Below are 27840 nucleotides of genomic sequence, written 5' to 3'. Positions count from 1 at the left end.
AACCCAAATGTAGAGAAGCCTCAGCGCTGCAGGACGAGCTCTCCCCTCCCGATGCTGCTGGAGAAGCTGCTGGTGCCATTGTGGCTGCGGGGCAGGCGCAGGACCCCGTCACAGAGCCCGAGGAGCTCGGAAACCCTGGTTGTTGCTGGGAAGATCCCGGGGCGGGGTTTGGGATCCCGAGAGGAGCTGCCGGCCCAGGGGGCCCAGGCGGGCGCCCTGCTGCCCCAGGCACCACAGGGGCTCTCGGGGCTGGAGCAGCTGCCGGTGCCCATGCTGGTGTCAAAGGGAGGGAAGAGGTCTCTGGAGAGGAGCGATCCAGTGAAGGTGTCTCTCCAGTCGCTGAGACTGAAGTCGCTGCTGGGCCAGGTGGGTTCCGAGGGCTCCTTGTTCAGGAGGAGCTATGGCAATGCCGAGGCACCGTTCAGCTCCCAAGCGCTGCTGAGCAGGGAGCCCCCGAGGCCGTAGGGGAATGTCGCGGCTGTCGCCTGCGCTTTCCAACCCAGCTGATCCACCAGCTCCTCCACCGCCTCTGGTTTCTTCTTGGAGCCCTTCCGCTGAGTGGGACCACCCTGAATGCTCCGGCCGCCCGGGTGGCCGAGCTCCTCCAGTGCTCTGCGGGTGCTCCCCAGGCTCTCGTACTCTACCGGCACGCAGCACTGGCTCAGCAGCTCGGGGAAGCGCGACGTGTATTTGCGCGCATCCGAGGGCAGCTTGCGGCCCGGGCGCAGGATGCGGATGGAGGCGATGGCGCAGAAGGGGCTGAACATCCTCGTGATGGTCTCCAGGAAGTCCTCCTGCAGCGGCGACAGCGCATCCTGCTCAAGGGGCAGCAGCTCCCAGGCCAGCAGCAGTTTGCTGGGGGGGATGCTGAGCCGGGACTCAGGGATGGGGACACCCCGCAGCACTATGGTCTCCTCCTCGTTCACCTCCAGCAGCTCCAAGAACCGCAGGGCATAGAGCGCGAGCCGCCAGTCGCTCGTCAGGTATTTTCACCTGTGGAAGAGACGGGGGTCACCACGTCCCCATGAGCGTCTCAGGCATGGACCAGCCTAAGCCTGCTGTCCGGGCAGGCTGCGGCACCATCAACCTGAAACCACAGCAAAGCAACGTCTCGATGCCACATGAGCATCTTTGGGGTTTGCATAAGAACGTTCCCAATGGCCTCTGGAAATGGCAATCTGGACCTCCCCATAGACCCCAGCAGAAACAGCCAGAGGACACCCAGACACATGGACACCCTCCACATGAAGACCACTTCCCAGCCCCGCTGGCCGGCACCGGGAGCCACCTACCTTCTTGAAAGAGGTCAGCAGTTTGATGCTGAGAAAGCCCATCTGCCGCGATGAAGAGACGGGGGCGCAACTTGATGCAAGCAAAGTGTCCACTTTATTGTTCTCTACACAATCCTTTTATACTGTTACATACATTACAACTACTATCGTGGATTATACTGATTGGTATACCAACTAATTAGCTCATACATATTACAAAAGCTGAGCTCATGATAGGTTAGTAAGAAAGCATGCATATCTTATCTTAGGTCCTTGTAACTACATGCCTTTCGTGTTAGGAAAGCTTCGCGCGACTATAACAAGATACTGTTGCCAAACCACCAGCTCCTGTGCTTTGTTCTTACACCCATCGGCTGTAATTTTCCACAACCCCCCAGTAACTTCCCATGCTAACACAGCAGGTCCAATAACTAAAATCAGCACACTGCCCACAAATACAGCCAAGACAACCCACATCTCCCCCTTTTTGTTTTCAAACATTTGCTTCTTCCCAAGGTCGGCGCCCAACCAGTTCGAGGACGTCTTGCTTCACCAACATTTCTGTACTGGGAGTTTTCGGAAGGTCTTGTGCTTGTACAAGAAAAATCTTATTTACTGAAGCGGTTATCGACTTTTGTAAGCACTGCAAAATACATGGAATCGTTAGTAATAATACACAAATTACTAAAAGGATCAAAATTCCCTGTTTAAGTAAATCTTTTATCCACCCTGTAATTCCCCAAGAAGCTAGCCACCCATCGAGTCCATCCATTCCTTCCTGCACATTGTGAATCCTTTCTCGTAGTTCTGCAATCTGTTTATGAATGCTCACAGAGTGGTCAGATAGATTCATGCAACACATTCCTTCAAATTCTTGACATCCATGTCCGTGGGCTAGTAAAAGGAAATCTATGGCAGCACGATTCTGTAAGACTACATGTCGTAAGCTATCTACATCTTGAGCTAATCCTGACAAAATGTCAGAGGTCATGTTAAATTCTTTGACAGCCCAGCATGCCAATTGTTTTATTTTATTCCAATTGCTTGCGGCCATTCCACCAGGCAAAAATAGGGACAGAGCTATAGTAGATCCTAAAGACCCTAAATTGACGTGATCATCGCAATCTGGTTGTAATTGTCGCAATGACCTTTTTGATCTGGTACTATTGCTCAGGGAACGATTAAGCACGTCCCTCATATGGGGTGCGAACAGCGTAAGTCTCCCAATATAACAAGGTCCTCCCACAGGTTTAAAAGGAATTCCGGGCCATGCTCTATCTCCACAAATCAAGAAATAGCCTTTTGGCAACCTTACCTGTCCAGTGATATCGGCCACATCTCTAGTCCCTGTATTTATCGAAATGTTCCAGTGACCAGAGTTACCTGACACGTTTTGATAATGAATCAGTGAATCTAATGTCTCTTTGTGACCATCTCGAATCAAATACCCAGTCCAGCTATCACCAAAATAGACCACTCCAGTCCCGTTAACAGGAAGAATCTCCGGACTCATATTAGAGCAATTTTCGCGATTTGAGATGTTCTCCCATTCCCCCTGTGGAGGGAAGGAGCCCCAAAGTGTCAGTTCCTGAAACGGTAAGTGATTAGAGAAATTGAGCCTTTGAATTAAGCCTTGCTGGAGCATGGCTCCCTGCTCTACTGGCCAGTCGCTACTTTTTATACACCATCCGTCACTGTTATTTCTCCTCCATTGCCAATATGAGGAATTGAGTACATTCGACAAATCAGGGGTGTTAACGTAACCTCGAAAATCGTCTAGGTGTACATATGGGTACCCAATTAAACATGTTCTAAACGGATCGCTTACTTGCGCCAGGGACAGACAAAAGTCTGTGGTCCCGGTACGATTTGCCCACGTGAGCCACACATTAGTACGAGGGTCAACATGATGTAAATCAAAGCTAAGACCTAAGCTTATAGTACTTAACAAAAAGATTAATACTCGGCCCATTCCTGCAGGCTCTTAGTATTCCTTCTGTTTCTCTTTTTCCGACACCTCCTTTTTGTTTCCTCCCACTTATCGGGGTTTACTTCCCAGGTCTGTGGTACTGGAACAGATTTATCACATTCAATGGCTTTCCAAAGGACAATATTTGATTGCTCAAAAATATACCTATGCCATTTTTCTAATTTTTCCTGATAGGAGCGAGTTCTATCGCCCTCAATTCCAGTTTCCACTGACAGCCTCTGTAAGAGCCCTTGATAATCCTGCAAACAATAGTCACACCACCGTTTTACGCGGCACCTATTTACCCACTGTGGTCTTTCGCAGTCAGCACAAATTCTAAGGATCCAGAAATTGCACACTTCGCAGTCTGGACATTGAAGCTCTCGCTTATCTGTTTCTGAGACGGAATTCATTCGGGAGCAACGTTCTCCTCATCGAACGCAGGTTCTGGAGCGTTATCAGGAGACTGCCGTTGCAATGTTTCTCGGAAGGGTCTCACGTTCTTTGCCGGGATCCAGCGAGGACCTCTCTCTGTGGAAACACAAGCATAACCTCTACCCCATGTAACAAGGGGATAGGGTCCCATCACTTTACCTGTTTCGGGGTCCCGGATCAATACTGGCGGCTTAATCTTGGGTTCAAAAAGGGTGTTTGTGCTAAAATGACGAACTACTGGAGGATTGCTGTCTAACAGGGAACAATTCAAAAAATTAAAAACATACAAGGCTTTCTGTAAGCGCTCCTCTGGTGTAGCAGCCCCTATTCCCCCTTTTTGTTTTAATAACAAACGTTTTAAGGTTTGGTGAGATCGTTCTATCAAAGCTTGTCCCGTAGGAGAATGAGGGATACCTGTAATGTGTGATATACCCCAAGAGGCAAAAAAGGTCGTTAAGGTCTTAGACATATACGCAGGGCCATTATCAGTTTTGATTTGAGAGGGTACCCCCAAAGTAGCAAAGGCGCGCATCAGATGTTTTCGCACATCGCGTGCTTTTTCTCCTATATGACAGGAGGCAAATAACATTCCGGAAAATGTATCAATAGAGCAATGAACAAACTTTAAACGACCAAATTCAGCAAAATGAGTGACATCTGTTTGCCAGAGTTGAAGGCTTTGTAGCCCTCTGGGGTTAACTCCTTCTGCTATAGAAGGGAAAGAGTGCCTTTGACAATCAGGACACACCGCAATGATATCATGGGCTTGTTGTGTAGTGAGGTCAAATTGACGCTTAAGGCCTGCAGCATTTTGATGAAAAAAGGAGTGGCTGAGTCGAGCTTGCGCTAATCGATCTGGTAACACTTGCACTGGTAGCGTAAGCAAATCCGCTTGTCGGTTCCCTTCTGCAATAAAACCAGGTAGAGAAGTGTGAGATCGGACATGCATAATAAAATAAGGATGAAGGCGGGAATCTAACAGGAAAATGAGTTCTTGTAACAGATTGAACAGTGCCGCATGAGAAATATCCCGTAGCACAGAAGCTTCTGCTCGGCTAACAATTCCTGCAACATAAGCAGAATCAGTGATTATATTGAGAGGAATAGACCATTTTCGAAACACTCGAACAACTGCAGATAATTCTACTATTTGAGGAGAACCCTGTACAGTCTCTACATCTGAGCTCCACCGTTCCCGATGTTCATCCCACCAAAGGATAACAGACTTGTGAGATTTGCCAGACCCATCTGTGAATACAGTAAGGGCTTGTAAAGGCTGGTCACTCCGCTTTGGAACAGGTAAAAGGTGAAAATCAATGCTTAACAGCTTGTGAGAAGGCGGATGAGAAGTGAGTTGGCCTGCATAGCCAGTCAGGGCTATACCTAGTGCATCTGATTGTTGTTGTAGCCATTGCAGGTAAACAGTTGTTACTGGCATACATATGAGGGCAAAGTCCGTGCCCGCCAGGGTAAGTAATCGCTGTCTGGCCCTGATGATTAAAGATGCAAACATCTCATGTTGGGTAGAAATCGTCTTTGTGGCTTGGTTAGGCAGAAAAATCCATTCAATGATTAGTAAAGGGTCCGTTTTCTGGCAGTCCCATTGAAAAATAAGCGCATAAGGCTGTCTAGCAGGATTAAGGATGATCAATTGAAAAGGCAATTCTGGTTCCCATCGATGCGCTTGTCTGGAGGCAATTGCTGTTGCAGCTTTATGCAAGGAAGCTATGGCTTCAGGACTAAGAGTTCGCGGAGCGTTTAAATCCGAGCTTCCTTTAAGCATTTCGAATAAGGGACGAAGGTCCGCATTACTGATTCCTAACAATGGTCTGACCCAATTGATTGTACCCAGCAGTTTTTGTACATCATGTAAGTTCTTTACATTTGCCTGTATCTGTAAGGGTTGCGGGGTAACAGTCTGAGCCCTTATACGCCATCCTAAGTATTTCCAAGGTGGCATTCTTTGAATTTTTTCTGGTGCAATACAGAGGTCTGCTGATTTTACAGCAGCCACGACAAGGGCTACAGCTTCCTCCATGACTTCATGGTGCTGTGCTGCCACTAGAATGTCATCCATATAATGATATAACAATGCAGCAGGCACTGCAGTTCTAACAGGACTAAGTATCTTTGCTACATACCATTGGCATATTGTAGGGCTATTTTTCATTCCCTGCGGTAGCACAACCCACTGGTATCTTTGCAAAGGAGCTTGCATGTTGACGCTTGGTACAGAAAAGGCAAATTTAGGGGCATCATCTGGATGCAATGGAATGTTGAAAAAACAATCTTTGAGGTCTATGATAGTTAAATGCCAATCTCGAGGGATCATGGTAGGTGATGGAAGCCCAGGCTGCAGGGCCCCCATATCTTCCATAGCGTCATTAATTTTTCTGAGGTCATGGAGCAGGCGCCACTTGCCAGTCAGTTTTTTAATAACAAAGATAGGCGAGTTCCACGGACTCGTTGAGGGTACAATATGTCCCATAGATAGTTGTTCGTTAACTATTTCTTGGAGGGCGTGAAGTTTTTCCAGTGGCAGGGGCCATTGATCAATCCAAATAGGAGTGTCTGTCTTCCAGGTTAACTTTGGGGTTTCACGCCCCTCAATGGCCCCACCTAAAAATGTGTCCGGATAGACACCCCCCACTGAGACAACACATCACGTCCCCACAAGACCATAGGTACTGGTAAGATAAACTGTTTGACTGAGGCAACTTGTCCTTCTGAATTTTGAACTTGTATCATTTCTGCGCTTTGGCGGCTAGCTCCGCACCCCCCAATCCCTGCTAACGTCTGAGAGATATCAGCTAAAGGCCACCTAGAAGGCCACTTCGCTTGAGAAATAACGGTAACATCTGCACCTGTATCAATGATTCCACTCAACACGACTTGCTGACCTCTGCAAATGAGGGTACATTGACATATAGGACGCTTTTGTGAGATGGCTTGAACCCATAAAATTAGTGGTTCTCCCGTAGACCCAAAGCTTCCCTGTCTCCGCGGGAGCATTTGGTCAGGGATTGAGACATAGTCCTCCTTAGGGATCAGTATCAATTGAGCAATACGACTTCCCTCTGGTACTGTGCAAGGAGGAAATGGGGTCCAAGCCATAATTTTGATTTCGGAATTACTGTCAGGATCAATTACTCCAGGCAATACAAAAAGCCCTGACAGGGTGGTGGATGATCTTCCCAATAATAAAGCCTGCGTTTGAGGAGGCAAAGGGCCTGCAACTTTGGTAGGCAGTAAGTGAACAGAGGAATCAAGCAGCGTTACTGTGTGGGCGGTTGCCAGGTCCAGGCCGGCGCTCCCTGCTGTTGCGGGAGAGAGACTGGAAACCCTCCGGTCCCCCGCTCCTCCCCCCGCGCTTGCAAGGGCGTTGAGGCTGGCCGCGGAACTTGTGTCTGCACGCGCCGCGGGTTCGCGCTCCACTGCCGGTTTCCCGGTATGGGATGCCCATTCACATCATATTTAGATTTACATTGGTTTGCAAAATGCCGTCCCTTCTGGCATCTGGGACAAATACCAGGTGCTGGGGGTCTCCTCCCCCCGGCGCTGCGACAATCTCTTTTAAAGTGACCTGGCTTCCCACAACCGAAACAGTTCTGTTGCTTACTGTTTCCCACAGGTCCGCGCATGGCCGCAAAGGCAGCAGCCATCGCTTCATATTTATAATCCATAGTGCCAATTCTGTTACACGCCTCAATCATCTCAATCAAAGTAGGATTTTGGTTTGGAAGCGATTTTAAAAGTTTTTTGCAATCAGCGTTGGCATTTTCCACTGCTAATTTAAGTAATAGGATATCTCGAGCCTCGGTATTATCTACTTGCCGATCTAAGGCTTGTTTCAAGCGGTCTACAAATTGCATATACGGCTCTCGGGGCTCTTGGGTGATATTAGTAAACGCTTTCTGAGGCTTTTGAGAATCAGGAACTTTCAATAAAGCCTTTTTCGCTTCCTCCCGGACTGCTTCTAAGGCTTCTCGGGGGATATCCCTTGCCTGTCCGGCCGGGTCTGCATGTTGCCCAGTCCCAGTAAGATGTTCTATGGTTAAGGCAGCTAGGGCAGCATTCGCATGTCCCGCATACCCCAACAAAATTGTCTGCAGCCCCGTTCTCCATTGAGACTCCCACATTGTATATTGCGTCGGGGTTAATAACAATCGCGCGAGAGATTTTAAATCATGTGGGGTCATGACATATGTATCGAATACAGAAGATAAAAGGCTTGCAAAATAAGGAGAAGACAACCCGTGCTCGGTAACCGTACGACGCAACTCCTTAATCACTGAGAAGGATAATGCTTCCCATTGAGCCGCCCCCCCCCTTCCTTGATATATAACAGGCGCTACTATAGTCCTTGCTATCTCTAACTCCCCCTCCTTTAAGGCTTGGCGTTTGATCTCTCCCCAGACATTATGAGGATCAGGAGGGAAAAGATCGGGTTCTTTTTCGGGATCAACAGGTCCGGGATCAAAGGGATCATCCTCCGGGGGATACCCCGCTGCACAGGCCAAGGGGGGTAGTGACGGTAATGATGGTGCAGAGGGCTTTGTCTCCCCTTCAGAACCTTGCTGGCTCTGCTCTTGCGCTTTCACAGCCTCAAAAATTTTTCTCCAGTGTGGGAGCATATGTTGCGCTTCCTCATCTCCAGAGGTAGCTGCATCCCATAATTTCACCCCTACATCGTCCCAAAGTTCCCGGGTAAAAATCGAAGAAGCAGTAACTGTAGGGATCTTAACCTGGACCCATTTAAGGATCAGCTTGAGGTCCTGACCCGAAAGGGTTTTTCCCCCATGCTTATTAAGTAAAGCTTTCATTAATTCATAAACGTCTCTTTCAGGGGAACTCGTCTGATTCCCCATTTTGCTAGTTTCCCACAGCTCACCTCTCGTTCCAGACGGGGGTGATGACTTCAGTAGCCGGCTTTTCCCTGCTCCTTGTAGCAGCGTTCCCAGTTCTGCGGGACTCGCAGCACGCCACCAGATAGGTGATTATCAGCCTCCGGCGGAGTCTTCACCAAAGATCACGTCGGGGGGCACCATTTGCCGCGATGAAGAGACGGGGGCGCAACTTGATGCAAGCAAAGTGTCCACTTTATTGTTCTCTACACAATCCTTTTATACTGTTACATACATTACAACTACTATCGTGGATTATACTGATTGGTATACCAACTAATTAGCTCATACATATTACAAAAGCTGAGCTCATGATAGGTTAGTAAGAAAGCATGCATATCTTATCTTAGGTCCTTGTAACTACATGCCTTTCGTGTTAGGAAAGCTTCGCGCGACTATAACAAGATACTGTTGCCAAACCACCAGCTCCTGTGCTTTGTTCTTACACCCATCGGCTGTAATTTTCCACAACCCCCCAGTAACTTCCCATGCTAACACAGCAGGTCCAATAACTAAAATCAGCACACTGCCCACAAATACAGCCAAGACAACCCACACCCATCTTGTTCTTCTGGACGTGTTTCAGCAGGAAAGTGTCCATGGCCAGGTTCTCACCGGAAAGGTAGAACTCCAACTGGGACATGATCCTCCAGACCAGCTGTGGGTCAGGGATGGAGTAGCAACAGTCCAAGAGATCAGTCCCCAACGCATCGCTCATGTTGCAGAAGCTCCTGGCAGAGCAGAAGGGACACAGGAGTGCGCTGGTGGCCTTTGGGATGTCAGCACTGGCCAGAAAGAAAAAAGAAAAGAAAGAAAAAAAGAAAGAAAAAAAGAAAAAAGAAAAAAAAAAAGAAAAGAAAGAAAAAACGAAAAGAAAGAAAAAAGAAAGAAAGAAAGAAAGTAAGAAAGAGAGCAAAAAGAAAGAGAGCAAAAAGAAAGAAAGCAAAAAGAAAGAAAGCAAAAAAGAAAGAAAGAAAGAAAAAAAAAAGAAAGAAAAAAGAAAGAAAGAAAGAAAAAAGAAAGAAAGAAAGAAAGAAAAAAAAAGAAAGAAAAAAGAAAGAAAGAAAAAAAAAGAAAGAAAAAAGAAAGAAAGAAAGAAAAAAGAAATAAAGAAAGAAAAAAGAAAAAAAGAAAGAAAAAAGAAATAAAGAAATAAAGAAATCAAAAAAAAAAGAAAGAAAGAAAGAAGAAAGAAAGAAAAATGGAAGAAAGAAAAAAGAAAGAAAGAATGAAAAAAGAAAGAAAGAAAGAAAAAAGAAAGAAAGAAACTAAAAAAGAAAGAGAGAAAGAAAGCAGAATCAAAAAAAAGAAAGAAAAGAGAAAGAAAGAAAAAAGAAAGAAAAAAAGAGAGAAAGAAAAAAGAAAGAAAGTAAGAAAGAAAGAAGTAAGAAAGAAAGAAGTAATAAAGAAAAAAGAAAGAAAGAAAAAAGAAAGAAAAAGAAAAAAGAAAGAAAGAAAAAAGAAAGAAAGAAAAAAGAAAGAAAGAAAAAAGAAAGAAAGAAATTAAAAAAGAAAAAAGAAAAAGAAAGAAAAAAGAAAGGAAGACAGAAAAAAGGAAGACAGAAAAAAGGAAGACAGAAAAAAGGAAGAAAGAAAAAAGGAAGAAAGAAAAAAGGAAGAAAGAAAAAAGGAAGAAAGAAAAAAGAAGGAAAGAAAAAAGAAGGAAAGAAAAAAGAAGGAAAGAAAAAAGAAGGAAAGAAAAAAGAAGGAAAGAAAAAAGAAAGAAAGAAAAAAGAAAGAAAGAAAAAAGAAAGAAAGAAATTAAAAAAGAAAAAAGAAAAAGAAAGAAAAAAGAAAGGAAGACAGAAAAAAGGAAGAAAGAAAAAATGAAGAAAGAAAAAAGGAAGAAAGAAAAAAGGAAGAAAGAAAAAAGGAAGAAAGACAAAAGGAAGAAAGACAAAAGGAAGAAAGAAAAAAGGAAGAAAGAAAAAAGAAAGAAAGAAAAAAGAAAGAAAGAAAAAGCAAAGAAAGAAAAAACAAAGAAAGAAAGAAATTAAAAAAGAAAGAAAAATAAAGAAAGAAGGAAAAAAGAAAGAAGGAAAGAAAGAAAAAAGAAAGAAATAAAGAAAAAAGAGAGAATGAAAAATGAAAGAGAGAAAGAAAAAAAGAAAGAAAAAAAAAGAAACAAAAAAGAAAGAATAAAGAAAGAAAGAAAGAAATTTAAAAAAAGAAAGAAAGAAAAAAGAAAGAAAGAAGAAAGAACGAAAAAAGAAAGAACGAAAAAAGAAAGAACGAAAAAAGAAAGAACGAAAAAAGAAAGAACGAAAAAAGAAAGAACGAAAAAAGAAAGAAAGAAAGAAAGAAATAAGAAAGAAGAAAGAAAGAAATAAGAAAGAAGAAAGAAAGAAATAAGAAAGAAGAAAGAAAGAAGAAAGAAAGAAGAAAGAAAGAAGAAAGAAAGAAGAAAGAAAGAAGAAAGAAAGAAGAAAGAAAGAAGAAAGAAAGAAAGAAGAAAGAAAGAAGAAAGAAAGAAGAAAGAAAGAAGAAAGAAAGAAGAAAGAAAGAAGAAAGAAAGAAGAAAGAAAAGACAGAATGAAAAAAAGAAATTAAAAAAAAAAAACAAAGAAAAAAAGAAAGGAAGTAGGAAAGAAAGAAAGAAAGTAGGAAAGAAAGAAAGAAAGTAGGAAAGAAAGAAAGAAAGTAGGAAAGAAAGAAAGAAAGTAGGAAAGAAAGAAAGAAAAAAGTAAGAAAGAAAAAAGAAAGAAAGAAAGAAGAAAGAAAGAAAAAAAAAGAAAGAAAGAAGAAAGAAAGAAAGAAAGAAGAAAGAAAGAAAGAAGAAACAAGAAAGAAAGAAACAAGAAAGAAAGAAAAAAGAAAGAAAGAAAAAAGAAAGAAAAAAGAAAGAAAAAAGAAAGAAAAAAGAAAGAAAAAAAGAAAGAAAAAAAGAAAGAAAAAAAGAAAGAAAGAAAGAAAGAAAGAAAGAAAGAAAGAAAGAAAGAAAGAAAGAAGAAAAAAAACAAAGAAAGAAAGAAATGAAAAAGAAAAAGAAAGAAAGAAAAAAGAAAGAAAAAAGAAAGAAAAAAGAAAGAAAAAAGAAAGAAAAAAGAAAGAAAAAAGAAAGAAAAAAAGAAAAAAGAAAGAAATTAAAAAATAAAGGAAATAAAGTAATAAAGAAATAAAGGAAAAAAAAAGAAAGAAAGAAAGAAAAAAGGAAGAAAGAAATAAAAAAAGAAAAAAGAAAAAAAGAAAGAAAAAAGAAATAAAGAAATAAAGAAATCAAAAAAAAAAGAAAGAAAGAAAAATGGAAGAAAGAAAAAAGAAAGAAAGAATGAAAAAAGAAAGAAAGAAAGAAAAAAGAAAGAAAGAAACTAAAAAAGAAAGAGAGAAAGAAAGCAGAATCAAAAAAAAGAAAGAAAAGAGAAAGAAAGAAAAAAGAAAGAAAAAAAGAGAGAAAGAAAAAAGAAAGAAAGTAAGAAAGAAAGAAGTAAGAAAGAAAGAAGTAATAAAGAAAAAAGAAAGAAAGAAAAAAGAAAGAAAGAAAAAAGAAAGAAAGAAAAAAGAAAGAAAGAAAAAAGAAAGAAAGAAAAAAGAAAGAAAGAAAAAAGAAAGAAAGAAAAAAGAAAGAAAGAAATTAAAAAAGAAAAAAGAAAAAGAAAGAAAAAAGAAAGGAAGACAGAAAAAAGGAAGACAGAAAAAAGGAAGAAAGAAAAAAGGAAGAAAGAAAAAAGGAAGAAAGAAAAAAGGAAGAAAGAAAAAAGAAGGAAAGAAAAAAGAAGGAAAGAAAAAAGAAGGAAAGAAAAAAGAAGGAAAGAAAAAAGAAAGAAAGAAAAAAGAAAGAAAGAAAAAAGAAAGAAAGAAATTAAAAAAGAAAAAAGAAAAAGAAAGAAAAAAGAAAGGAAGACAGAAAAAAGAAAGAAAGAAAAAATGAAGAAAGAAAAAATGAAGAAAGAAAAAAGGAAGAAAGAAAAAAGGAAGAAAGAAAAAAGGAAGAAAGAAAAAGGAAGAAAGAAAAAAGGAAGAAAGAAAAAAGGAAGAAAGAAAAAAGAAAGAAAGAAAAAAGAAAGAAGAAAGAAAGAAAAGACAGAATGAAAAAAAGAAATTAAAAAAAAAAAACAAAGAAAAAAAGAAAGGAAGTAGGAAAGAAAGAAAGTAGGAAAGAAAGAAAGAAAGTAGGAAAGAAAGAAAGAAAGTAGGAAAGAAAGAAAGAAAAAAGTAAGAAAGAAAAAAGAAAGAAAGAAAGAAGAAAGAAAGAAAAAAAAAGAAAGAAAGAAGAAAGAAAGAAAGAAAGAAGAAAGAAAGAAAGAAAGAAGAAAGAAAGAAACAAGAAAGAAAGAAACAAGAAAGAAAGAAAAAAGAAAGAAAGAAAAAAGAAAGAAAGAAAAAAAAAAAGAAAGAAAAAAAGAAAGAAAGAAAAAAGAAAGAAAAAAGAAAGAAAAAAGAAAGAAAAAAGAAAGAAAAAAGAAAGAAAAAAGAAAGAAAAAAAGAAAGAAAGAAAGAAAGAAAGAAAGAAAGAAAGAAGAAAAAAAACAAAGAAAGAAAGAAATGAAAAAGAAAAAGAAAGAAAGAAAAAAGAAAGAAAAAAGAAAGAAAAAAGAAAGAAAAAAGAAAGAAAAAAGAAAGAAAAAAGAAAGAAAAAAGAAAGAAAAAAGAAAGAAAAAAAGAAAAAAGAAAGAAATTAAAAAATAAAGGAAATAAAGAAATAAAGAAATAAAGGAAAAAAAAAGAAAGAAAGAAAGAAAAAAGAAAAAAGGAAAGAAAGAAAGAAAGAAAAAAGAAAGAAAGAAAGAAATTAAAAAACAAAGAATGAAAAAAGAAAGAAAGAAAAATGAAAGAAAGAAAGAAAAAAGAACAAAGAAAAAACAAAGACAGAAAGACAAAAGAAAGAAAGAAAAAAGCAAGAAAGAAAGAAAAAAGAAAGAAAGAAAAAAGAAAGAAAGAAAAAAGAAAGAAAGAAAAAAGAAAGAAAGAAAAAAGAAAGAAAGAAAAAAGAAAGAAAGAAAAAAGAAAGAAAGAAAAAAGAAGGAAAAAAAGAAAAAAGAAAGAAAAAAGAAAGAAAGCAGGGAAGAAAAAGTAGGAAGGGATGGAAGTAAGAAAGAAACAAAGAAAGAAAAAAAAGAAAGAAAGAAAGAAAGAAAGAAAGAAAGAAAGAAAGAAAGAAAGAAAGAAAGAAAGAAAGAAAGAAACTAAAAAAGAAAGAATGAAAAAAGAAAGAAAGAAAGGAAGAAAGAAAGAAAGAAAGAAAGAACGAAAGAAAGAAAGATTAAAAAAGAAAGAAAGAAAGAAAAAAGCCAGCAAGAAAGAAAGAAACTAAAAAAGAAAGAATGAAAAAAGAAAGAAAGAAAAATGAAAGAAAGAAAGAAAAATGAAAGAAAGAAAAAAGAAAGAAAGAAAGCAAGAAAGAAAGAAATTAAGAAAGAAAGAAAAAAGAAAGAAAGAAAAAAAGAAAGGAGGAAAGAAAGAAAGAAGAAATTAAAAAGTAAGAAAGAAAGAAAAAAGAAAGAGAGAAAAAAGAAAGAAAGAGAGAAAAAAGAAAGAAAGAGAGAAAAAAGTAAGAAAGAGCAAAGACAGAAAGAAAGAAAAAAGAAAGAAAGAGAGAAAGAAATTAAAAATAAAGAAAGAAAGATAAAAGAAAGAAAAAAGAAAGAGAGATAGAAAAAAGAAAGAAAGAAAGGAAAACGAAAGAAAGAAAGAAAAATGAAAGAAAGAAAGAAAAATGAAAGAAAGGAAAAAGAAAGGAAAAAGAAAGGAAAAAGAAAGGAAAAAGAAAGGAAAAAGAAAAAAAAAAAGAAAGAAATTAAAAAAAAAGAATGAAAAAAAGATAAAAGGAAAAAAAGAAAGAAAGAAAAAAAGAAAGAAAGAAAGAAAAAAAAGAAAAACAAAGAATGAAAGAAAGAAATAGAGAGAAAGTAAGAAAGAAAGAATGAAAGAAAGAAGGAAAGAAAGGAAAAAAAAGAAAGAAGGAAAGAAAGAAGAAACAAAGAAAAAAGAAATAAAGAAAGAAAGAAAAAATAAAGAAAGAAAGAAAGAAAAATATTAAAAATAAAGAAAGAAAAAAGAAAGAGAAAAGAAAGAAAGAAAGAAAAAAGAAAGAAAGAAAGAAAAAAAGATAGAAAGAAAAAAAGAAAGAAAGAAAAACAAAGAATGAAAGAAAGAAAGAAATAGAGAGAAAGTAAGAAAGAAAGAATGAAAGAAAGAAGGAAAGAAAGAAAAAAAAAGAAAGAAGGAAAGAAAGAAGAAAGAAAGAAAAAAGAAAGAAGGAATAAAGAAAAAAGAACGATAGAAAAAAGAACGATAGAAAAAAGAACGAAAGAAAAAAGAACGAAAGAAAAAAGAACGAAAGAAAAAAGAACGAAAGAAAAAAGAACGAAAGAAAAGAGAAGGAAAGAAAAAAGAAAGAAAAAAGAAAGAAAAAAAAAGAGAAAAAAAAGAAATAAAGAAAAAAGAAAGAAAAAAGAAAGAAAGAAAAAAGAAAGAAAATAGAAAGAATATAAAAAGAATATAAAACAAAGAAAGAAAGTAGGAAAGAAAGAAAGAAAAAAGATAGAAAGAATGAAAGAAAGAATGAAAGTAAGAAAGAATTAAAGAAAGAAGGAAAGAACGAAAAAAGAAAGAAAGAAAGAAATTCAAAAAAAGAAAGAAAGAAAGAATAAGGAAGAAAGGAGAAAGAAAGAAACAAAAAGCAAGAAAGAAATAAATAAAGAAAGAAAGAAGGAAAGAAAGAAAGAAAGAAAAATGAAGGAAAACAAAGAAAGAAAAATGAAGAAAAAGAATGAAAGAAAGAAAAAAGGAAGAAAGAAAAAAGGAAGAAAGAAAAAAAGAAGAAAGAAAAAAAGAAGAAAGAAAAAAAGAAGAAAGAAAAAATAAATAAAGAAAGAAATTAAAAATGAAAGAAGGAAAGAAAGAAAAAAGAAAGAAAAAAGAAAGAAATAAAGAAAAGAGAGAAAGAAAAAAGAAAGAGAGAAAGAAAAAAAGAAAGAAAGAAAAAAGAAACAAAAAAGAAAGAAAAAAGAAAGAAAGTAATAAGAAAGAATGAATAAAGAAAGAAAGAAAAACGAAAGAATTTAAAAAAAGAAAGAAAGAAAAAAGAAAAAAAAAAGAAAGAAAGAAAGAAAAAAGAAAGAAAGAAGAATGAAAGAAAGAAATTAAAAAAGAACGAAAAAGGAACGAAAAAAGAACGAAAAAAGAAATAAAAAAGAATGAAAGAAAATAGAAAGAAAGAAAATAGAAAGAAAGAAAACAGAAAGAAAGAAAACAGAAAGAAAGAAAACAGAAAGAAAGAATATTTGAAAAGCAAGAAAGAAAGAAAAAAAGAAGAAAAAAAAGAAAAAAGATAGAAAGAAATTAAAAAAAAGAAATTAAAAAGAAAAAAAGGAAGAAAAATGAAAGAAAAAAGAAAGAAAGTAAGAAAGAAAGAAATAAAGAAGAAAGAAAGAAAGAAAGAAATAGAGAGAAAGAAAGAAAGAATGAAAGAAAGAAGGAAAGAAAGAAAATAAAAAAAATGAAAGAAGGAAAGAAAGAAGAAAGAAAGAAAAAAGAAATAAAGAAAGAAAGAAAAAATACAGAAAGAAAGAAAGAAAAAAGAAAGAAAGAAAGAAGAAAGTGGGAAAAAAAGAAAAAAAGAAAGAAAAAAGAAAGAAAGAAAGAAAAAAGAAAGAAATAAAGAAAAAAAGAAAGAAGAAAGAAAAACAAAGAAAGAGGAATGAAAGGGAAAAGAACGAAAGAAAAAAGAACCCGAGAAAAAAGAACGAGAGAAAAAAGAACGAAAAAAAAAAAAAAGATAGAAAAAAGAACGGAAGAAAAAAGAACGGAAGAAAAAAGAACAAAAGAAAAAAGAACGGAAGAAAAAAGAACGGAAGAAAAAAGAACGGAAGAAAAAAGAACGGAAGAAAAAAGAATGGAAGAAAAAAGAACAAAAGAAAAAAGAACGAAAGAAAAGAGAAGGAAAGAAAAAAGAAAGAAAAAAGAAAGAAAAAAAAAGAGAAAAAAAAGAAATAAAGAAAAAAGAAAGAAAAAAGAAAGAAAGAAAAAAGAAAGAAAATAGAAAGAATATAAAAAGAATATAAAACAAAGAAAGAAAGTAGGAAAGAAAGAAAGAAAAAAGATAGAAAGAATGAAAGAAAGAATGAAAGTAAGAAAGAATTAAAGAAAGAAGGAAAGAACGAAAAAAGAAAGAAAGAAAGAAATTCAAAAAAAGAAAGAAAGAAAGAATAAGGAAGAAAGGAGAAAGAAAGAAACAAAAAGCAAGAAAGAAATAAATAAAGAAAGAAAGAAGGAAAGAAAGAAAGAAAGAAAAATGAAGGAAAACAAAGAAAGAAAAATGAAGAAAAAGAATGAAAGAAAGAAAAAAGGAAGAAAGAAAAAAGGAAGAAAGAAAAAAAGAAGAAAGAAAAAAAGAAGAAAGAAAAAAAGAAGAAAGAAAAAATAAATAAAGAAAGAAATTAAAAATGAAAGAAGGAAAGAAAGAAAAAAGAAAGAAAAAAGAAAGAAATAAAGAAAAGAGAGAAAGAAAAAAGAAAGAGAGAAAGAAAAAAAGAAAGAAAGAAAAAAGAAACAAAAAAGAAAGAAAAAAGAAAGAAAGTAATAAGAAAGAATGAATAAAGAAAGAAAGAAAAACGAAAGAATTTAAAAAAAGAAAGAAAGAAAAAAGAAAAAAAAAAGAAAGAAAGAAAGAAAAAAGAAAGAAAGAAGAATGAAAGAAAGAAATTAAAAAAGAACGAAAAAGGAACGAAAAAAGAACGAAAAAAGAAATAAAAAAGAATGAAAGAAAATAGAAAGAAAGAAAATAGAAAGAAAGAAAACAGAAAGAAAGAAAACAGAAAGAAAGAAAACAGAAAGAAAGAATATTTGAAAAGCAAGAAAGAAAGAAAAAAAGAAGAAAAAAAAGAAAAAAGATAGAAAGAAATTAAAAAAAAGAAATTAAAAAGAAAAAAAGGAAGAAAAATGAAAGAAAAAAGAAAGAAAGTAAGAAAGAAAGAAATAAAGAAGAAAGAAAGAAAGAAAGAAATAGAGAGAAAGAAAGAAAGAATGAAAGAAAGAAGGAAAGAAAGAAAATAAAAAAAATGAAAGAAGGAAAGAAAGAAGAAAGAAAGAAAAAAGAAATAAAGAAAGAAAGAAAAAATACAGAAAGAAAGAAAGAAAAAAGAAAGAAAGAAAGAAGAAAGTGGGAAAAAAAGAAAAAAAGAAAGAAAAAAGAAAGAAAGAAAGAAAAAAGAAAGAAATAAAGAAAAAAAGAAAGAAGAAAGAAAAACAAAGAAAGAGGAATGAAAGGGAAAAGAACGAAAGAAAAAAGAACCCGAGAAAAAAGAACGAGAGAAAAAAGAACGAAAAAAAAAAAAAAGATAGAAAAAAGAACGGAAGAAAAAAGAACGGAAGAAAAAAGAACAGAAGAAAAAAGAACGGAAGAAAAAAGAACAAAAGAAAAAAGAACGGAAGAAAAAAGAACGGAAGAAAAAAGAACGGAAGAAAAAAGAACGGAAGAAAAAAGAATGGAAGAAAAAAGAACAAAAGAAAAAAGAACGAAAGAAAAAAGAACGAAAGAAAAAAGAACTAAAGAAAAGAGAAAGAAAAAAGAAAGAAAGAAGAAAGAAAAAGAAAGAAATAAAGAAAGAAAAAAAGAAAGAAAAAAGAAAAAAAGAAGGAAAAAAGAAAGAAAAAAAGAAAGAAAGAAAAAAAGAAACAAAATAGAAAGAAAATAGAAAGAAAATAGAAAGAAAATAGAAAGAAAATAGAAAGAAAATAGAAAGAAAATAGAAAGAAAATAGAAAGAAAAGAGAAATAAAGAAAGAAAGAAGGTAGGAAAGAAAGAAAGAAAAAAGAAAGAATGAAAGAAAGAAAGAAAGTAAGAAAGAAAGAATTAAAGAAAGAAGGAAAGAAAGAAAAAAGAAAGAAAGTGAGAAAGAAATTTAAAAAAAGAAAGAAAGAAAATGGAAGAAAGAAGAAAGAAAGAAAGAAAAAGAAAGAAAGAAGGAAAGAAAGAAAAAGGAAAGAAAGAAAGAAGGAAAGAAAGAAAGAAAGAAAGAAAGAAAGAAAGAAAGAAAGAAAGAGAGAAAGAAAGAAACTAAAAACGAAAGAAAGAAGAAAGAAAAATAAAGAAAGAAAGAAAAAAGAAAGAAAGAAAGACATTAAAAAAAAGAAAGATAAAAGAAAGAAAAGGAATAAGAAAAAATTTTAAAAGAAAGAAAGAGAGAAAGAAAAAAGAAAGAAAAAAGAAAGAATAACAAAGAAAAAACAAAGAATAAAGAAAAAAAAAGAAAAAAGAACGAAGAAAGAAAGAAAGTAGAAAGAAAGTAGGAAAGAAAGAAAGAAAGAAAGAAAAAAGAAAGAAAGCAAGAAAAAAGAAAGAAAGAAAGAAAGAAAAAAGAAAGAAGAATGAAAGAAAAAAGAAAGAAGAAAGTAAGGAAAAAGAATGAAAGAAAAAAGAACGGAAGAAAAAAGAACTTAAGCAAAAAGAACGAAATATAAAGAACGAAATAAAAAAGAACGAAAGAAAAGAGAACGAAAGAAAAGGGAACGAAAGAAAAGGGAACGAAAGAAAAGGGAACGAAAGAAAAGGGAACGAAAGAAAAGGGAACGAAAGAAAAGGGAACGAAAGAAAAGAGAACGAAAGAAAAGAGAACAAAAGAAAAGAGAACAAAAGAAAAGAGAACAAAAGAAAAGAGAATGAAAGAAAAGAGAATGAAAGAAAAGAGAATGAAAAAAGAAAGAAAAAAGAAAGAAAAAAAAGAAAAAAAAATAAAGAAAAAAAGAAAGAAAAAAGAAAAAAAGAAGGAAAAAAGAAAGAAAAAAAAGAATAAAGAAAGAAAATAGAAAATAGAAAGAAAATAGAAAGAAAATAGAAAGAAAGAAAGAAAGTAGGAAAGAAAGAAAGAAAAAAGATAGAAAGAATGAAAGAAAGAAAGTAAGAAAGAAAGAATTAAAGAAAGAAGGAAAGAAAGAAAAAAAAGAAATTAAAAAAAAAGGAAGAAAGAAAGAAAGAAAAAGGAAGAAAGAAGAAAGAAAGAAAGAAGAAAGAAAGAAAGAAAAAAGAAAGAAAGAAAAAAGAAAGAAAGAAAAAAGAAAGAAAGAAAAAAGAAAGAAAGAAAAAAGAAAGAAAGAAAAAAGAAAGAAAGAGAGAAAGTAAGAAAGAAAGAAGGAAAGAAAGAAAGTAGGAAAGGAAGAAAGAAAGAAAGAAAAAGGAAGAAAGAGGAAAGAAAGAAAAAAGAAAGAAAGAAAAAAGAAAGAAAGAAAAAAGAAAGAAAGAAAGAGAGAAAGTAAGAAAGAAAGAAGGAAAGAAAGAAAGTAGGAAAGAAAGAAAGAAAGAAAGAAAGAAAGAAAGAAAGAAAGAAAAAAGATAGAAAGAAAGAAAAAAGAAAGAAACAAAGAAAGAAAGAATAAAAGAGAAAAGAAAGAAAGAAAAGGGAAAGAAGAAAGAAAGAAAAAAGAAAGAAAGAAAAAAGAAAGGAAAAAGGAAAAAGAGAGAAAGAAAGAAAGAAAGAAAAAAGGAAAAAGAGAGAAAGAAAGAAAGAAAGAGAAAGTAGGAAAGAAAAAAGAAAGAAAGAAAAAAGAAAGAAAGTAGGAACGAAAGAAAAAAGAAGGAACGAAAGAAAGAAAGAGAGAAAGAAAGAGAGAAAGAAAGAGAGAAAGAAAGAAATTAAAAAAGAAAGAAAGAAAGAAACTCAAAAAGAAAGAAAAAAGAAAGAAAAAAGAAAGAAAAAAGAAAGAAAGAAAATAGAAAGAAAGAAAAAACAAAGAAAAAACAAAGAAAGAAAAGACAAAGAAAGTAAAAACAATGAAAAATAGAAACAAAGAAAAATAGAAACAAAGAAAGAATAAAGAAAAAAAAGAAAGAAATTAAAAAAGAAAGAAAGAAACAAAGAAAGAAAGTAAGAAAGAAAGAAAATAAAGAAAGAAAAAAGAAAGAAAGAAAAAAGAAAGAAAGAAAAAAGAAAGAAAGAAAAAAGAAAGAAAGAAAAAAGAAAGAAAGAAAAAAGAAAGAAAGAAAAAAGAAAGAAAGAAAAAAAGAAAGAAAGAAAAAAGAAAGAAAGAAAAAAGAAAGAAGGAAAAAAAGAAAGAAGGAAAGAAAGAAAGAAAAAAGAAAGAAAGAAAAAAAGAAAGAAAGAAGGAAAGAAAGAAAGAAAGAAGGAAAGAAAGAAAGAAGGAAAGAAAGAAAGAAGGAAAGAAAGAAAGAAGGAAAGAAAGAAGAAAGGAAAAAGAGCGAAAGAAAGAAAGAAGAAAGAAAGAAGAAAGAAAGAGAGAAAGAAAGAAGGAGAGAAATAAAGAATAAAGATAGAATGAAAAAAGAAAGAAGGAAGAAAGAAAGAAATAAAGAGAGAAAGAAAGAGAGAAAGAAATAAAGAGAGAAAGAAGAAAGAAAGAGATTAAAAAAGAAAGAAAGAAAAAAAAAGAAAGAAAAAAGAAAGAAAGAAAAAAGAAAGAAAGAAAGAAAAAAGAAGAAAGAAAGAAAAAAGAAAGAAAGAAAGAAAGAAAGAAAGAGAGAAAGAAAGAAAGAGAGAAAGAAAGAAAGAAAGAGAATAGAAAGAAAAATAGAAAGAAAGAAAGAAGGAAAGAAAGAAAGAAAGAAACAAAGGAAGAAAGAAACAAAGGAAGAAAGAAACAAAGGAAGAAAGAAACAAAGGAAGAAAGAAACAAAGGAAGAAAGAAAAAGCCCTCAGGACAAGCAGGCTGCTGGTTTCTAACGGGAGCTGCCCACAAAGAGCCCAGGTGGGTGCTTATGGACCCACCAGGCTCCAGGTGAGACCTGTCAGGGCTTAAACAGCCCCATCTGAGCCCAAGAGCAGTCAGGCCCGCCTGTGGTGACCCAGAGCAGGTGGAGGGGCGGAGACAGAGCTACTGGCACCTGGCACGGCAGTGGTACCTGGCAGAGCAGTGAACTGCTGCTGTTAAGCGTAAAATCATAGAATGATTTGGGTTGAGACCTCCCCAGCTCCATAGTGCCACCCCTGCCATGACAGGGACATCTTCACCAGCTCAGGTTCCTCAGAGCCCCCTCCAGCCTGGCCTGGGATGTCTCCAGGGATGGTTCACCCACCACCTCTTGCTCTGCGTCAGGAGGTGCTGCTGAGCCCCCCAGGGGTAAATAACCCCCTTGTTTGGGCCCTGAGACTTGGGATCTGAAGGAAGAGGCTCAGCCTGGTCCACCCCTCTGGTGGCTTTGGTGCTGAGTCCATGGACCTCAGACCCTGGAGGCAGTTGAAGAAACCTCTCAAGAAGTCAAAGTCAGATTTAAACTCAAAAGTTTCTTGTAATGTTAATGGGTCCCACTGGTGAAAACTGCTGAGGAACCATCCCTAGAGTCAGTTTCAGAAGAAAAATGGAGAATGTGATGAAAGAATAAGCACAATAAAGGTGTCTCTGATGCTGGATGTGTTTCATTAACCAAAGGGCCAATCCCTGACCCCCAACCCTGGGAAGGCAGATCCTGTCCCTCCCACATTTTCCAGGTCTCTTCCTGGGACAGTGTGATGTGGGCCTGTGCAAGGGAAGGACTGTGGTTCAACACCTCCCAGATTCCTGGGTGGGGACAAGGAGGCCATGAGGCCCTTGTGCTGTAAGGACAAGGTGTCTCCTCACAGGCATCAGAGGTGGATACTACAGCCATATCTAAGGGGAGAAGGAGCTCATGTTTGTTGGGGGCTTTCAGCCTCTTTACATTCCTTGATCATCTCCACGACAGCCTGTCCTCTGCTGTGGCATCCCCTGCACCTCTTTCCCTGCAGGCTGGAGACATCCCCCCTGCTGCCCCACCTTGCTCTTGTCTGAGCATCTTCCTTCCTTTGCTGATATCTGTCCATCCTCCCCAGCTGTTACTTGAAGCACAAAGCCTTGGGCTGATGCAGACTCCCTCTGCTGACCTGCTCCACCACAGCACTGCCCTTCTACTCACAATCCGTTCTGCTTATGTCCAGCCTGGACCTCCCCAGCTGCACTTTGGGCCGTTGTTTCTTTCTCATGCTGTTTCCCACTATGGAGAAAACATCCACCATCTCTGAAACCACCCTTCAAGCACTCAGGCTACTCCTGCACTGCTGCAGCCTCCCCAGCACTGCTGGGCCAAAGCAGCCCAGGTCCCTCAGCACCCCACACCATGTGCACAAGGTGCTGAACCTGCCTTGGCAGAGCCCTGCACTCTCCAGTTCCTCCCTGCTTCTCCAAACTGGGAAGTCACACACTGGCACACACCCGTGTGTGTGGGTCACACCAGTGCTGAACCGAATGGGATGAGAACTCCAGGTGTCTGGGTTCCCACATTCCTCCTCATGCAGCCCCGTGTGCAGCTGCCTTGCTCATGGTGAGTGTGCACCATGGGCTTGTGTGGCGGCCCTTGTAGTGCCCAGGCCCTTCTCCTCAGGGTCACTGCTCAGCGCATCAGGTCCTGGTCTGTCCTCATGTATGGAGTTATTCTTCTGCCCTAACACAGAACTGGTCAATTCCCACTTTTCAATGTTTTCTGATGGGTGAATCCCAGATTTCCTCAAAGTTGTGACTCTCCCTGGACTGAAGCTCAGTTTGTTCAACTGTTAATGTTTGCATGCAGGTGGCTTATCCTGATCAGAGTGTTTCTCCCAAGATAACAGCATAAGGAGTTGCAGGGCACTTCACATACCATCTCCTGGAGAACCTGTGAGGTCTTGGGGGTCTGTTATTCATAACGCCAGAGATCTGGACTCAGAGGGGACGTTTCCCTTCATGTGGGAGAGCAGCAGGAATGTGTGGAGCTCTGCCTGTGGACAGACAATGTCAGCTGAAGACTGAGGAGTCAGCATGAGAGGGCAGAACAACATGGGCAATATTGTGGTGACTGGACATCAGATACAGACTCACTGATGAGGAAAAGGAATTAGATGAGGCCTCCTTTAGACATATGAAAGAAGCCTTATGTTTCCAGGGCAGTGTCCTCGTGGGAGACCTAAGATATCCCAATATCTGCAAGGTACCAGCCATCCAGGAGGGTTTGGAGCCAATTGACAATATCTTCCTGACATGGGTGACTGAGGAGTCAGTGAGGTGTGGTGCCCTGTGGGACTTCACACTTACAAACCAGAAAGAGTTGGTCAGGGAAGGAACAGTCAGGGATGGGAAAGTACAGTTGAGGCTCCTGAAAGATGGTAACAAGGCAAAGAGCAGGATTTCAGGAGAGCAAGCTTTGGCCTGCTGAGGGACCTACTTGGGTCCTATGGGATATCACCTTGGTGTCTGCAGCGGTTTTTCTCTCGCATTTCCTCCCTCCTCTCTCCCATCTGCTGTTGTGCAGCATTTTTTACCCTTTCTCAAATACAATATCACAGAGGTGCTGCCAGCATCACTGAGTGTGTCAGATTTGGCAAGGAGTGCGTCCATCTTGGAGTCATATGAATTCCACTCTGATGTCAGTCAAACTCCTGTTGTCTTCTCTGAGAGTCAACAGCTGTATTACACCCACCTTCACCCCAAGTTCCAAGAATTTGCCATGTAAACCCAATACAGGGTGACAACATTTTGGGTGATATGTTCTACTTGATCATGGAGAAGAAATGAAGAAAATCTTCTGTCAGCAACCTGAGGAAGACTCCAGTCAATGAGCAGCTTCTTATAGGGAACTGTAATTGCCCTGACACTCACTGGCCAGACAAACTATCAGGTGCCAACAGTCTAGAGGATCTTGGGACAACTTCTTAATGTGGCTGTCTGGTGGGACAACAAGGGTGATGTTCACCTGGTTCTGGAACTGGGAAACAAGGAAGAGCTGGTAAGTGATGTGAACATCAGTGTCCACCTTGTCTGTTGTGACCAGGACACAGTGTGGTTCCAGGCACAAGAGGGGAGGGAGGAAGGCCAGCAGCATAGTACAGGCTGGTGGGCTCCAGAGGAGAAGACTTTGACATACTGGGGGATGACAGGCAAGGTAGTGACATGGAAGTAGGTCTGAGGGGTGAAGGAGCTCAGGGAATCTGAGAAGCCTTACAGGACAGCCTGCTCCAAGCACAAGAATGATCTCTCCAAGTACCCATGAAAAGAAGCATTTGTCTTGTGAGGCTGCTCGTCTGAACTGATGGAGCTCCAGGGCAAAAAGGCAGCACACAGGAGGTGGAAGCAGGGGAAGCTGCAAAGGAGGAATTTAGAAACCTTGGCCATGAATGTAGAGATGATGCCAAAGCTGCCCTGGACTTGATACCTGAGGGGGAGGGTAAGGGCAGCAAGATGAGCTGATATAGCTTCCTTACAGAAAACGAATACACAGGGCAATCGTGGGCCTGCTGCTGAACTTCATAAGACTAGAATCAGACAGGACTGAGATACTTCATGGCTTTTTTGCCTCCATCTTCACCATCAATGTCTCCCAGGACTTTGTTCCTGAAGTCAGGAATCTGGAGAACACCCAGGAGTGGATGGGGCTGATGTCAGGGGTGATTTGAGCAAACTCAGACACCATTACAGAAAAGGAGATGGGTCATTTGACCAGCTCCTCAAACACAAGTATCACTGTGCTGTGACACCTGAGATTCCCAGGAACACCTACTTCTTGGTCCAGAGGAGTGTGATTCCTCTTGAGGTGTCCTGGCCTATCTCCTGTATCAAGTGGTGCGTCAGGTACCCACTTTTCTGAAATATTGTTTCACCTTCATCAGTAAATACTCCAATAAATCAAAATTGGAGATTGCTGATACCACCTCTTCTGGAAATGTGGAGGAGGGATGGGGGGAAGGAAATAGAAGAAATTTGGCTTTATTGATCTTTAGTATGGAAATGCTCTCTGTTTGGCTGTTCCTGAAATCCCCCTAATCATCCACAGCAGACTTGAAGACTCCAGAAAAATGATGCACAAAGCCTTGTCTTGTAAGAGCATTTTAGATGTTAATGAGCCCTCTGCTGCCATGATCCTGAACTGCAGCTACTGAAAGAATGAACAAACCTCTAATGAAGTGAAAGGCATAAGCAAAACCCAAATTCCTAAGGGAGTTTGGGACCCCATGAAGGGCCATAGCTGACAAAGCTGTGAAGGAGTCAACTAGTCCAGGTCCCTGTCCCTGGAGGCTGGTGAAGGAAAGACTTGGAGACACTGGTTACAGGTGGTGAGGGCAATGTGGTGGTGGCTTTGATGCCATGTCAGCCCTTGATGCTTGTTTATTCCCAGAATGGCTGAGCCCTAACCCCTGGGACCTGGTAGATTTTTCTCAAATATTTTTCAAGGATTTGCCCGCGGACTGTGTGAATCTTTTGTGTTTTGGGGGTGGGTTTTATGTCAAGTGCTGTAACTGCAAGGCTCTGGTTTTCTGTGGAGCTGGAAATGCCTGTGAGTTTCCTCACAACTCATCCAGCTTCTTTCATACCTCTGGTAATGGTCACCAGTCACCTCAATGTCCCAGTCCCAAACTTGCATAAATCCTGTTTGGATCCATACAACATCACTCCAGGAGGTTCGTGCATCCACCAGGTTTATGGATATTTCCTGAGGTCCATCCAAGTGTGGGCAGTGTAAGAGAAGAGCAGAGCAGGGTCAGCTCATGGGCCATGACTGAGCACAGCCACCCCCAGCAGCAGCCATTTCCCATCTCCCAGGCACAGCCGTGCCCACAACATGGAAATGTCACTGCCATATATGATTAGCCCAATAGAGGCCTTTCTTCCTTCCATATTCCAAGGAAAAATCTTCCTCCTATTCCTCCTCAACCTGCAGACATCAACTGCTTTCCACTTCTGGGCTCAGACATGGCTGTAACAGTTCACTGAAGCCATCAGCCATCTCATTGCTTCTCCCTGACATGCCCTGATCCTCTCGCACACCTACACATGGCAATCACAGCTGCTCAGGGCCTTCTGCTCTTCAGAAGAGGCCTTGATGTTCTTGGTTCTTCCTGGTGCTTATCACAAACTTCCTCACCCTCTCCAGAGTTCATGGTGAGCTTTCTTGTCCATAACAGCCCCTTTATGACCATGTCTTACTAAATGGTTGTCTTTTTATGATCGTTTGTGCGGAAAGGGTAGTCACAGGAAAGCACCCAATATGTCAAAACTGATGCTGAGTGAAATGCCGTAAAGACCTGACGAGTTATCCCTGTGTCTGTGTCTCTTCCGGAAGGAGTCTGTCCCAAGAAGGGGATCCAGCATCTGCCACTCTCTGCAGAGGCACATGAGCAGTGTCCGTGCACCTGGGGACAAAAAGGGTCCAGATCCCAGGTCAGTACAAAGGCACAAAGGAAGCCGGAATCTTTATGAGGTGTGCACTGACACACACTGTTACCTGCATTTCCAGTCTCTGAAGATTCAACTGTGCAGCAGCGTCTGGAGTTCTGAGCTCCCTTCATCTGCCCAGCATGACAGCATGTAAAATGGAACCACCCCAGACAAATGGTTGGTTTTGATTCTCTTCAAAGCCTGAAGCACCACATGGGTCAGGAGACAAGCCAGGACATTCAATGAGGACTCACATGCTCTGCTCTTCAAGTTCAGGTGTTCAGGAGCATCTCAGCAGACATGGCATGCTGATTCCTGGCTTCAAAGAGCTGGTCAAGAGCCTTGTCTCCGTTTCTGTAATGGTGGCTTTGATGCCTGACTGATGTGCAGACTCTGTACATGGATACTCACACTTGTTGAACAACCCGCTCTGAAAGGGCTAACAAGATGAGCAGTTCTTTCTGAAAGGGTATTAGCATAGCAAAAAAAGAAGACCCTGGGTTGGGGCAAAAGAAAAGGGATGCAAAAGTTGCCGTCAGAGCTTTTTAGAGGTACTTGTAAAGCAGCCCTGCACCTCATGTTAATTATTCCCGTGGTCAGAGAGAACTTGAGAGCTTTCTCTAAATTGAAAACATGAGGAGGATAAAAGGACAGTGTCATTCAGGCTCAAAGGGAGCTTGGGAGGTGTCTTGACCAACATCCTGCTCAAATCAGGGTCAGACCAGATTACTCAGGACTTTATCCAAACACATCTTGGTCACTTTCTGGGCCAGAGTGGGTGCACACTCCTGGGAAACAGCTTCCAGTGCTTGACTGTCCTCATGATGGGAAAGTTTCTCCCCTTCTATAGAACCTTTCCAAGCCCAATCATTGAGATTGTTTTTTACTCATCTACTTACACACTGACACAGACCATAATATCCCACCTTGAACACAAGAACATTACAGAGGGTGACACTTAATGTCTTGACGACTTTCAGGTAACAGACCATCAATGTTCTCCCCATGCACAGCAACCCTGTCCTTTCCTCACAGAAAGCAAAGACGACGGACAGGCACAACCACCTCTGGGTAAACCCTGTCACTTGCTCTTTCAGACACCCAGAAATGGGGTTCCAGTGGACATGTTCTGGGGCACAGCCCTTGGTTCCCCTGCTCACCCATTGGCCAT

At 38.1% G+C, this 27840-nt stretch overlaps 1 pseudogene; it reads right to left on the bottom strand.

Annotated features, from left to right (window-relative positions):
- Positions 1 to 172: 172 nt before the first annotated feature.
- LOC135575995 (la-related protein 6-like) lies at positions 173 to 27840 on the bottom strand (annotated as a pseudogene).

This window comes from Columba livia, chromosome 21, assembly GCF_036013475.1.
Source record: "Columba livia isolate bColLiv1 breed racing homer chromosome 21, bColLiv1.pat.W.v2, whole genome shotgun sequence".
NCBI lineage: Eukaryota > Metazoa > Chordata > Aves > Columbiformes > Columbidae > Columba > Columba livia.
The sequence above is the reverse complement of the archived record's forward strand: the minus strand, read 5'-3'. Positions and strand labels throughout refer to the sequence as shown.